The following is a 12,307-nucleotide window of genomic DNA, read 5'->3' as shown; positions in this document are numbered from 1 at the left end:
GGGTAGAAGCATGTTGCCATGTAAAACAAAATAATATCCCACTGCAAAAATGCATAGGTACGTCTTTCCAAAGCTACAAAGTCTAATTGCTGGTATGTAAATAGTGGATTTGTACAGTGGTCAATTAAGAGGCTGCTTTTAAGTAAACACTGGATGAATTCATAAAGCTATCAATTACAAGCCTAGACAGACTGACTGCTGCATTTTGTAATGCTGAAGATTTCATTTGTACTTTGAAGAAAGATGCAGAACATCAAGTGCCCTACTTTTAAATGTGATTTATATATATAGAACTATACTAAGTCAGTAATCAAGAGAAAAAAGATTTTTAACGTGAAAATAAATGTTATGCCTCTTAGAAGCAAAATAATATTTCAACACTTTGGTGGCACAGTAACTCACGGGTTTATGTATCCTACTTCAATTCTGACCACAGTGCTGTCTATGTGGAGTTTGCACATTCTCCGGAGTGGTCCAATTACCTCCAACATTCCCAAAGACACGCCGGTTGGTAAGCTAATTAGCTGCTATAAATTGCAAATTGCCCCATGTATTGATAATCAGTTAGTGGGGGTGGATGTTGATGGCATACAGTAAAATAAATGGTACAATGGAATCGAAATTATTCTGCGATGAGCAAGCACTGATTCAATGGGTGAAATAACCTCCTTCAATGACATAAGGGAATATGAACACTGATATTCCACAATTTTATGCAAATTTCTTTATTAATGCATGTCAGTGTGCTTTTGATTTAACATTGTTAACAAACATTTCAAAATTAATCTTCCATCGTGTTAGATTATCATACACTGTTTTTCTCTATCACACGTTCCCATTTGTCCCACAATCTTGCAGTGTAGGTGGCCTCTCCGCCAATTTCGCCCATAACTGGTTTCCTCAAGAAAACTGGTTCTAAGAAATTGTATGAGCTCTCATGGTCAGGCGTAGCATAAATTAAGTTCAGAGCATTATAACTTTCAAAAGAACATTTTTTACTATAACAGTGATACATTTTATATTCTCATGTCAGTCTTTTTCAATGAAAAAATTAATTTTTTGTAAAACTGTGGCAAGATTGGTGGCATTTCCTTACAGAAAACAGGGCAGTTCTGATACTATGTTCAGAGGTAAAATACCTTTGCTTAACTCACTATTCCATTTATTCCCGTAATCAAAGTCGGCAATACTACATTAGTAGGCTCTATGAACAATCAAAAGGCAGCAATTCAAGAATGAAACATTAATTTCTCTGTACCGTGCAAAGGAACTTGCATGGCATTACTTAGGACCAACATTTTTTTTAAATGCCAGATTTTGTTGCATATTGCAAAACATGTCTGGAAAATTGTATGACAAACTCTCTTGTGTAACCACTGCAAAGGACACACAAGTTGTGCGACATTTTGGAAATGCTATTGCTTTGAATTGTAACTTGCCCTATCCAGTCTCTAAAAATATATACACTGCACGCTTCTTAAACAAGAGGACGCTGTAGTCACTGTATTTGCCCTATATAAATTGGTCTACGATGCACTGATTCCCTCTGGAACACAGTTGAACATCCTCATGGGCCTGTCCCACTTAGGCAGCTTTTTAGGCGACTGCGGAAGACTATGCCCTCGCCCCATGTTCGCGGGTGGTTGCCGGGGAGTCGCCTTCGTGGTCGTGAGGAGTTCCCGCATTCTGGGAACTAGTCGAGGCCTCACTAAGGTCTCCGCAAATTTTTCAACATGTTGAAAAATTAGCTGCGACTAGAATGAAGCCTCCATGGAGAGTAGCGAGAATTCTCGTGCTGTAGGTGGATCGCCAGGGGATCCTAATGGGTTGCCAGGAGATCGAAGATTCTCGGAGGTTCTCGGAGGTTGTTGCCGGTGCTGACCAGTGAATTTCATTGGCTCACTGGGAAAATAAAAGCTAAGCAGTAGTTTTCAGAACCAAAGATAACCGATCGGTAATATTAAATGTCCGCCGAGTTTCACAGCCGTGTATCTCTGGCTTCTTAAAAGTTGTCTCCACTCCTTCTCCCCCTCCTCTTTTAAAGGACTTAACGTACACTGTGCTTTAGCCGTCATAATTACAGCGCCAACCTTCCTGTTCATCGTGGTGTGTGTCTGTATCACCTTGGCTTTGCAACGTGTGATTTTTTTAGACAGTGCTTCCCCCGCTTGCCCTGTCCCCCGCCTGCATAATGGGCTGGTGAAGGTAGGGGTGGGTGTGTGTGTGCGTGTGCGTGTGTGTTCCACTCTGACAGTCGCTGTTCCAGTTGCCGGTTTTACAGGCAACTGCCGGGAACTTGACAGTCAAAGTTGGACAGGCCCACTATTTTGTACAGTCCATTGAATGCAACGAACTACCTTTTGGAAAAGCTCTCTCCCAATCCTCTTCTGATCTTACAAGCATTTTGATCTTACAAGGTCAACTCTGGCAAGACAATTTTCTTAAAATTTTACCAATATCTGCGAAATTGCAATTTGCATGAAAGGGAAAAAAAGTAAATGAAGTTAAAAAAAACTAGAATTTTCAATACACTGAAAGCAAGCTAATCATTTGCATTAACAATCAGCATAGGTAACGGCGTCAACTTTCATTGAGCCAGGGAAAGGAAAAATAAAATCAATGATGTTATAAAAATAGAATATTGAATGTCTCATCATTCCTTTCCTTTTGGCACGAGTACCACAGAGGAACTTTTCTGTTCTTCCCAGAATAATGCCATGGATATTTTACTATCACGTAAGAGGACAGATGAGGCCTGGCTTAAAGATTCATACAATGCCAGACCCTCAGATGGTGCAATACTCCCACAACCCATTACTATTCCAAGTACTGCGTTAGAATATGCACTTAGGTCTCTGGAACAGGGTTTAAACCCACAACCTTCTGACTCAGAGGCCAAAGTGCTACCACCGAGCCAAAGCTGACAGTCTGGTAAGCTACTTTGTGAGCACAGTGAAAAATATTGACTTTATGATTACTTTTTTCCCACCTCACAAACTATGTAAATTTCTCATTTCTTTTCTGGCAACAAAATACATGGGGTAGAAAATTTGAATTCCACAAAGAAAATTTATACCATTTATGTAGAGTTTTATACTTATGGATTGAAGTAACTATGATAACGTTTTTAATATTTTAATATGCAGCAAAACATGTAACTTGTTTAGATCTTGCCTGTAGTGAAAAATGAATAAAGCCTAGAAGTAATTATATTGCACAGGTACAAATAGCTACCGATTAACAAGCAAGTTAACACCCAATTTTCCTCTTGCAGTACAGTTTAAGTTCCCTGATTTGATCAGTTTTGAGATAAATTTCATCAATCCACCATTACAAATGTCTTCACAAACAAAGTTCTCAAACACTGTGATTAATAGTAATACTCAAGGACACCACAGTAAGTTGATACTCCAAAGCCCTGTGTCAGCAATATCACATGGGTATATATGACTATTTTCTTACTCTAACAAACACCAAATGTAATTGTGGTGGTACGTTAAAATCAAACAATGAAACAATGAGTTACCCAGAATATTCAGGGAGATCTCTTAGAGGTCAACGTGGATGGAAATTGCCAAGATCTCCACCATATATTTTAAGTGAGATAGGCTGAAAGGCTTACCTCAGTAACAACCTTCTTACAATTTCCATCTTCTCTCCCACACGCTTCCCCTCTCAAGACATATTTTAAGACCAAGGTCCTTAAGTGTTTTTTGAACAGAAGGAACACCGGACTTTGGATAGCCAACAAAGCATTTGGAAAAGTTGCAGTTGAAAGGGGCATGAGATACAACTTGAACTCAGTAAAGCTCCTGCAGGTGAATTGGCGAGTTTGACTGGCACAGGAAAGGCAAAGGAATAAACATACTTAAGCGTTGCGCAATCAGCCCAAGTGCTAAATGTTGGACACATACACGAGCTCTGCAATACAAGGCTGAATGGGGATGCGCCATTGGCTGTGTGCCTTTGTCAGGACAGATTCCGGATAATATTTGGATTGGATCCCAAAAAAATATAGAATAGCGTGGAATAGCAATGGTCAGATTCTGGATGAATTTTAATCTTGTATCTCTGCAAACTTCTAAAGGACACGTCAATCAAAATCAGAAGGGTAATATGAGCAGTCATTGCCCCAGACACGGGTGATTCTGACAAAGGCCATCTTAGTGGTATGTGGAAAATAGAAACAAGGTAAAAATGATTTCAACAGGGAATAATGAAATGCTCCCATTTCCCAGCCTTCAAATACTTCAGCGGGTCTAAAGCTCTGCGGCCTATATCTTAATTCACATCAGATTCCATTCATCCATCCCCCTATGCTTCCTGACCTACAATAGTTATCTGTGCTTTAATTTTTTAATTCCTACCCTCACGTTCATAATCTCCAAGCTTCCACTGGACTATCATGCTGCACCAATGGAGGTTCTAGTTTTAGCCATCATCTACCTAATTCCTGGAATTCCATCCTCAAATCTCTCCACTTCCTTGTCCTTTTAGATGTTACATACATTTCGGCTAAGACGCTTTTTCTTTACAATCACTGGCCCTTATATCTCCTCCTTGATGTGACGTGCCTTAGGATATCCTATTATTTTAAATGTATTGTGTGATTGCAATATTGAGCAAAAGGTGGGAAGCCAATGCCAAATTGTGCACCAAGCATGCACAAATGATTGTACTTTCTAAAAGGTGCTGTGGAACAACAATATATACTATACTTTGCATCTTGTTGTGAAAGATACTGCAAAACAGTCCAAACACTGAGAAGCACTAAATATTATGCTGTTTTAGTGAGCTATATTCAACCGATAATCACAAAATGTTCAATTCCATTCACTGCAACTCAGGAAATGAAGCAATTTATGCCTGTATCGAGACCTACACAATATCCACGGGTTGGGATATTGCATTAACATTATTTGTTATTTAAGTGCCAGTGTATGACCACCTGACATTCAACAACATTATCATCACTGGGTACCCCACAATCAACATTTTAAAAATCACCATCAAATACAAACTTAACTGGACCTGCAGTGAGTGACTTATCCCTGAGCCCCCCAAAACCTTTCCACGATCTGCAAGTCTCAAATCAAGAGTGCAATGTAATACTATCCCTTGTTTGGATAAGTGCAGGCATAACAGTGAAGATCAAAACCATTCAAGAGAGAACAGTCTGTTTCACCATCACTCAACTTATCAAATGTTCACTCCTTCCATCACCCGTCTACAATGGCTGAGCAACATCTACAGAATGCACAGCAATTACTCACCAAGGCATAATAGCCCCCGCCCCCCAAAGACAACAACCTACGCTATCAAGAAGTATAAAAACAGAAGCTGGGTGGCAACATCATCACCCACAGCTTTCGCTCCAACCTGTCTTGGCACTATTTGTTTCTTCATCATCAATGGATCCAAACCATGAGATTCCATATGCAACTACACTGGTAGAATACCTTTACCAGGAGAACTGAGTAGTGCATGAAAGTGGCTCATTATGAGCTCTCAAAGGCAATTAGAGATGGATAACAAATGCTGGCCCTTCCAGCAAGTCTCAAACAAATAATTTATAAACTGGTGTAAAGTTTCAATGCTTTTCCGAAAGGATTTGGAGTAAAACTTTGTAAATATCAAATACTGAATACTTTGAAAAGATTATGTTGGTCTGAAAATTGAACAACCAATTGTTATGGATTTATTATCAGTTGATAGACACACTTGCAATAAAGTTCTCAGCTTAACCGTAATGTTGACAAGATGTTCCTGCATGTACCAAAACAAAGATCAGCAAATCCTTCCACTCTTTATACCAGCACTCTTCCAAGAAGCAAATGCCAAGGTGTTCCGTATAGTTGAGAATTAATTTGGTTAATGGCCAGAATCTACAAACATTTTGTCATGTTTTAGCAAAATGAAAATTTATCTAGAGCAGCAAAATAACCAATATCGCACAAATAAAAATTTACAAGATAACTATTTTAAACATAATTCATTGGCAATTTCTGGAGAAATAATTATCCAACGCCGCAACTTTCAAATCTGAATATGAAAGTAATTTTAGATTTTAAATATTATTTAAGAGTCCTGCATTTTTGACATGGCTTTAATTTCTCAGAGATAAAATCCAAAATTGCATAATTTCCAGTCTTCAAAATGACATAATAAAGGGCTATGGAATCTGAGATACACAAAATATGCACAAGCTCAATTTTATGCAGGAAATCCTGTCATTAAGTATTTGAAGAAAACAGTGGTGAAATGACTGACTCCGAATTTCTTTTTATACAAGGTATTTTGTATGAAATTCAAGTCATCCTCCAGGTTAAGGAACAAGATCTTATGGAAACAGTTTTCTTCATTAAGCTCGTATATCAACTATAAGTGATGTTTACTGCATGCAGGTGTATTGTCTACAACGACAAGAAGATGTCAATGGACACGGTCTCAAGATAGAAATAATTATTTATAATACTATAGTAATAAAAAATTCACAGGATTGGATGGGGGCAAAGGGGCAGGGGTTGGGCGTAGGCAATGGGATTGGGGTTGGGGATGAGTAGGCTAGAGATGGGACTAAGGGGTGGGACGGGATGGGTGAGGTGGAGTGGGATGGGACAGGGTATGTTTGGAATAAGGATGGGACGGGGACGGGATGGCGGTAGGGGCACGGAGGTCGGATGAGCAGACGAGGATTCGGGGATGGGATGGGGGTAGGAGGTGGGATGGGGCAGCTTGGAGCTCGGACTGGATTGATGCCGGGAGCGAGCTGTGTAGCCGGAGCGGGGGGTTCATGGCGGGGAGCGGGTGTGTAGCTGGGGTGGGGAGCGGGGTGTGTAGCTGGGGCTGGGTTCATGGCGGGGAGCGGGATGTGTAGCCGGAGCGGGGTGTGTAGCTGGGGCTGGGGCCGGGAGCGGGGGGGGGGTCATGGCCGGGAGCGGGGTGTGTAGCCGGGGCGGGGAGCGGGAGCGGGGGGGGGGGTTCATGGCGGGGAGCGGGGTGTGTAGCTGGGGCCGGGGGGTTTCATGGCGGGGAGCGGGGTGTGTAGCTGGGGCCGGGGGGGGTTCATGGCGGGGAGCGGGGTGTGTAGCTGGGGCCGGGGGGGGAGGGGGGGGGGGGTTCATGGCGGGGAGCGGGGTGCGTAGCTGGGGCCGGGGGGGGAGGTGTGTAGCCGGGGCGGGGAGCGGGGGTTGTATCCGAGCTGCTTCACATCTCTCGCAGCCGCAGGAAAACGGCGCCGTTCCGCTGTTTACATTGCCGCAGTGCCTCGCGACCCTCCCCGCCGCGATAATGTGCCCGGTACTCACATCCCTGTTGCGGGCAGCAGAGCGCGTGCGTGCGACCGGGCTGGGCTCGGGGAAACGCTCCGGGAGCAGCAGCGGCGGCGGTGGCGGCTCAGCAACAGCAGCAGCGCAGGCCGCGGCACAGCACTCACATTCCCCGGGCTTCTGCTTCCGGGTCACACAGCGCCGGCGGGGAGGGGGAGAGAGGAGAGGGAGAGAGGGGAGGAGGGAAGGGGGGAGAGAGGCAGGGCCAGCCTTAGGAGGCGCGGGGCCCAATTGGGAACAATTTTTATAGAAATAGAAATATAACTAATATGACAGGAGGTACACAAAATTGCTGGGGAAACTCAGCGGGTGCAGCAGCATCTATGGAGCGAAGGAAATAGGCGACGTTTCGGGCCGAAACCCTTCTTCAGACGGTTTCGGGCCGAAACGTCGCCTATTTCCTTCGCTCCATAGATGCTGCTGCACCCGCTGAGTTTCCCCAGCAATTTTGTGTACCTTCGATATTCCAGCATCTGCAGTTCCCTTTTGAACACTTTGATAACTAATATGACAGTCGGCTTAAAAAAAAAAATCTTAACCGCGCATGCGCAGATTGTTTTCCTCCGTAAAAATTAAAATAAATAAAGTAACAATTCAATTTGCCCAAGCTTCCAAATCTCCTTCTTTCTGAATTACTGAATGGGTGGGGGGTGGAGGGTGACAGCAGGTGGAAAGATGGGGGGAAACGGGAGCACACAGGAACAAGTTGAATCAGTTGTCATCTTATTGAATGTATATACTAGTTCAAAGGACCAATTGGAGGGAGAGTTCCTTTCACAGCGTGTGGGGAGTCTAGCCAGGGGTAAAGTTGCGGGGAGGGCAGGAGCGTTAAGAAGAAGGGGGTCGGGGATCATGCTAGTAACCAACTCACTCACCACTGCCACGGCGCTCCGGGAGCGGAGCCACCGCATTGTGGCCGGGGAGGGAAGCAGCTCCCGTGGCTACGAGCGGCTGCCATCACTGGACAGCGGAACCAACTGCCATCTCAGCGCCTTCTGCCAGCCCGCTCACCTCTGGCAGTGCTCTCCATCTGAACAGTGAGGGGACCAGCTCAAGAGCAAAGATCATAGAGCGGAGTGGGTCAGCGGGTGATGGATAACATCACAGTGGGCAGTGGAGCTTACTCCTGTGTCAGCGCGAACAAGGGATCAATTGAGGTTACTCGCCCTGACATATGGAGTAAGCTCCACCGCCCGCTGTCCTGTTATCCACCGCCCGCTGACCGGTTCTTGAACTGGATGCTGGCATGATCCCCGACCCCCTCCTTCTCAACGCTCCTGTACTCCCCGCAACTTTACCCCTGGCCAGACTAACAACCTAACCTTCGGCCTCCAAGATGCAGGTACATTTTCTAGCAATGTTACAACATTTTGAGATTTTAAAAATCAAGTCTGCAATTTATCCCATCAGATAAAGCATAAAAATAAGTTTAATTTGACACCTAATTCACTTTCATATCTTCAGTATTAAAAATGTTATGGCCATTTTCATACTTGGAAATTAGCATCTTGTTCCCTATTGCTTTTCCATTGACTTAACACAAAAGCTGTGATCGAGGACAGTCAAAAGCCCATAACTTTCTTAAAAATTAACATAACTGAATGAAATTTTCAGTTATTATAGATTGAAGCAATCTGAAACAAACATAAAACATTTTACTTGGATGACCTGAAATTAAAGCATATAATTAGTTAATTACTCAATTGTAGCTAATTACAAAATTGACCGTTGTGACAGAAATAGTAATAAACACCTAGACTGCCTTGAAAATAAAAAAATGTGATATTCTCAAGATCAGAACTTTAATATTATTGTATTATATGCTGTAAGTCCGTAACAGGTAGGTAAATAAATTACAATTTCTAGCAATAGACCAGGTCTTTATGGAGAAGATCAGTTGCTAGCTGGTACATTGGCATGACATAATCAGTAGCATCATCATACTCCTCAGATTGTAACCAATAAGCAACTCTGTACACCTTGTTTTTCCTCAGAACTACAAGTTTTTGCTCTTCAAACCACACATGACATGCCTTTCTGCCCACTACTTTCCCATTAAGAATGTCCTGTAGATTCCATTTCTTAAGAAAAGGATATATTTTTTAAATAGCCTGAGTATCCAAATAACAAACTAATCCCATTCACACAAGAATATAACATGATTTTTAAATCTCACCGTCATGAATTTATATGCCAGATCAGTGATAGAAATGGGTTTTAGGAACTAAGGGTACGCTAAGGTCTGTGAGGCTGAGGTTGGGAAGGAAGGGGGTGGGGGGTAGAAGCTGTAAGCCCCTCATGAGAAATTTTATCTAACTCTGATGGTGAGTTTTAAGAAATTCTCAATGTGTCATCAATGCAACGATTTACATTCCTCAGTAAATTGTGTTTTGATCAAGTATTGATGACGCCACATGAATTGCATTCAAAGGAACGCAGCGTCATTAATACTTGTTCAAAACACAATTACATTTACTGAGGAATGTGGATCGATGCATTGATGATACATTGTATAACTACGTGTTAACTCCTGGCTGTTAATAAGTGCTAACAGTAGTAGTTAACAAATCATTTGTGTTTGATGGCCGTGCAGAAGTTGTTATCCATGTTCGTTTTGTAAAAAAATTCGTAACGTGATGTTTTTAAAATAATCTTTTTTTAACAATGCGAATTTGTATTTCCGTACGAAATACATAAAATTATCGCGGGTCCCCCCCCCCTTAGGCGCGGGGCCTAATTGGGAGAAATCGGTCCAATCGGCTTAAGGCTGGCCCTGGAGAGAGGAGGGGGGAGAGAGGAGGGGGAGGGCAGAGAGGAGGGGGAGGGGAGGGGAGAGAGAGAGGAGGAGGAGGGGGAGAGAGGAGGAGGAGGGGGGAGAGAGGAGGAGGAGGGGGGAGAGAGGAGGAGGAGGATGGGAAGAGAGGAGGAGGGGTGAGAGGAGGAGGGGGTGAGAGAGGAGGGAGAGAGGAGGAGGGGGAGGAGAGAGGAGGAGGAGGGGGGGAGAGAGGAGGAGGAGGGGGGAGAGAGCAGGAGGAGGGGGAAGAGAGCAGGAGGAGGAGGGAGAGAGGAGGAGGAGGAGGGGGGGAGAGGAGGAGGAGGGGGAAAAGAGGGGGAGGGGGAAAAGAGGGGGAGGGGGGAAAAGGGGGAGGAGGGAGAGGAGGAGTGAGAAGGGGAGGAAGAAGGGGGATTGAAAGAGGAGAAACATAGAAATTAGGTGCAGGAGTAGGCCATTCGGCCCTTCGAGCCTGCACCGCCATTCAATATGATCATGGCTGATCATCCAATTCAGTATCCCGTACCTGCCTTCTCTCCATACCCTCTGATCCCCTTAGCCACAAGGGCCACATCTAACTCCCTCTTAAATATAGCCAATGAACTGGCCTCGACTACCCTCTGTGGCAGGGAGTTCCAGAGATTCACCACTCTCTGTGTGAAAAAGGTTCTTCTCATCTCGGTTTTAAAGGATTTCCCCCTTATCCTTAAGATGTGATCCCTTGTCCTGGACTTCCCCAACATCGGGAGCAATCTTCCTGCATCTAGCCTGTCCAACCCCTTAAGAATTTTGTAAGTTTCTATAAGATCCCCTCTCAATCTCCTAAATTCTAGAGAGTATAAACCAAGTCTATCCAGTCTTTCTTCATAAGACAGTCCTGACATCCCAGGAATCGGTCTGGTGAACCTTTTCTGCACTCCCTCTATGGCAATAATGTCCTTCCTCAGATTTGGAGACCAAAACTGTATGCAATACACCAGGTGTGGTCTCACCAAGACCCTGTACAACTGCAGTAGAACCTCCCTGCTCCTATACTCAAATCCTTTTGCTATGAAAGCTAACATACCATTCGCTTTCTTCACTGCCTGCTGCACCTGCATGCCCACTTTCAATGACTGGTGTACCATGACACCCAGGTCTCGCTGCATCTCCCCTTTTCCTAGTCGGCCACCATTTAGATAATAGTCTGCTTTCCTGTTTTTGCCACCAAAATGGATAACCTCACATTTATCCACATTATACTGCATCTGCCAAACATTTGCCCACTCACCCAGCCTATCCAAGTCACCTTGCAGTCTCCTAGCATCCTCCTCACAGCTAACACTGCCCCCCAGAAGGAGGGAGAAGAGGGGAGGAACAGGAGGGAAGGATGAGGGGTGGGGGAGAGAGAAGGGAGGGGATTGAGAGAGGGGAGAGCGAGGAGCAGGGAGCGGGGGGAGAGAGAAGGAGGGAGTGAGGAATGTGTGGGGAGTGGGTACACGGGGTGGGGTATTGTACGGGGGAGGGGTGTAGAGGGGAGGGGGGGTGATGGGGTGTATGGGCGGTAGATAGGGAGGATGGTGTATGGGGGGAAAAGGGGTGTATGGGAGGGGTGGTAGTGGTGGTTTATGGACAGGGGGAAAGTACAGGAAGGATCTGGATGGGGAGAGGTGGGTAGGTTGGGAGACTGGGGGGGGGGGGGTCAGGAGGACGGGTGTGGGAGAGATGGGTACATGGGAGAGAGCAAGTGGATGAGGGGGGTTACATATGGAGGAGGGAAGAGGATGTGCATGGGTAGTGGGTGAGGGGTGTGGGAGAGATGGGATGAGAGGGGGTATGGGGATCAGTAAAAAGAGAAAAGAGAGGATGGTTGTGAAGGGAGAAAAGTGGGGGCAGAGTTGGAAATGGGGTGGGGGAATGGAGGTGTGAGGAGGGGGGCCTGCGTTAAAAGACGGGGAATCAGAGAGAGGGGTAACGGAGCAGGTGAGTGTGGGTAAGAGAAGGAGAACGAGGAGGGAAGAATGGGTGTGAAGTGGAGCAGGACGGGGTAGATTGACTGAGTAAGATAGATGGAGATGGGGAAAAGAAAGGACGGAGTGAGGCTGAAGTGAGCAAGTGGAGGGATTGAGGGAAAAAAATAATTTAGTAGGAAAGAGGAGGTGGATGGGTGAGGGGATGTAAGGGAAGATAGAATGGAACAGAAGGGTAGAGGGGGGGGGTGAGGAGA

At 44.8% G+C, this 12,307-nt stretch overlaps 1 protein-coding gene across 1 annotated transcript in view; it reads right to left on the bottom strand.

The window, feature by feature from the left end:
• The window catches only part of frs2 (fibroblast growth factor receptor substrate 2), a 93,498-nt gene extending 86,043 nt beyond the window's left edge, over positions 1-7,455 (bottom strand). The window contains exon 1 of the mRNA XM_033038153.1: positions 7,308-7,455. The gene's annotated coding sequence lies outside the window, so the exon portion shown is untranslated. The remainder of the gene's footprint in view (positions 1-7,307) is intronic.
• Between the last annotated feature and the right edge of the window lie 4,852 nt (positions 7,456-12,307).

This window comes from Amblyraja radiata, chromosome 19, assembly GCF_010909765.2.
Source record: "Amblyraja radiata isolate CabotCenter1 chromosome 19, sAmbRad1.1.pri, whole genome shotgun sequence".
Lineage (NCBI taxonomy): Eukaryota > Metazoa > Chordata > Chondrichthyes > Rajiformes > Rajidae > Amblyraja > Amblyraja radiata.
The sequence above is the reverse complement of the archived record's forward strand: the minus strand, read 5'-3'. Positions and strand labels throughout refer to the sequence as shown.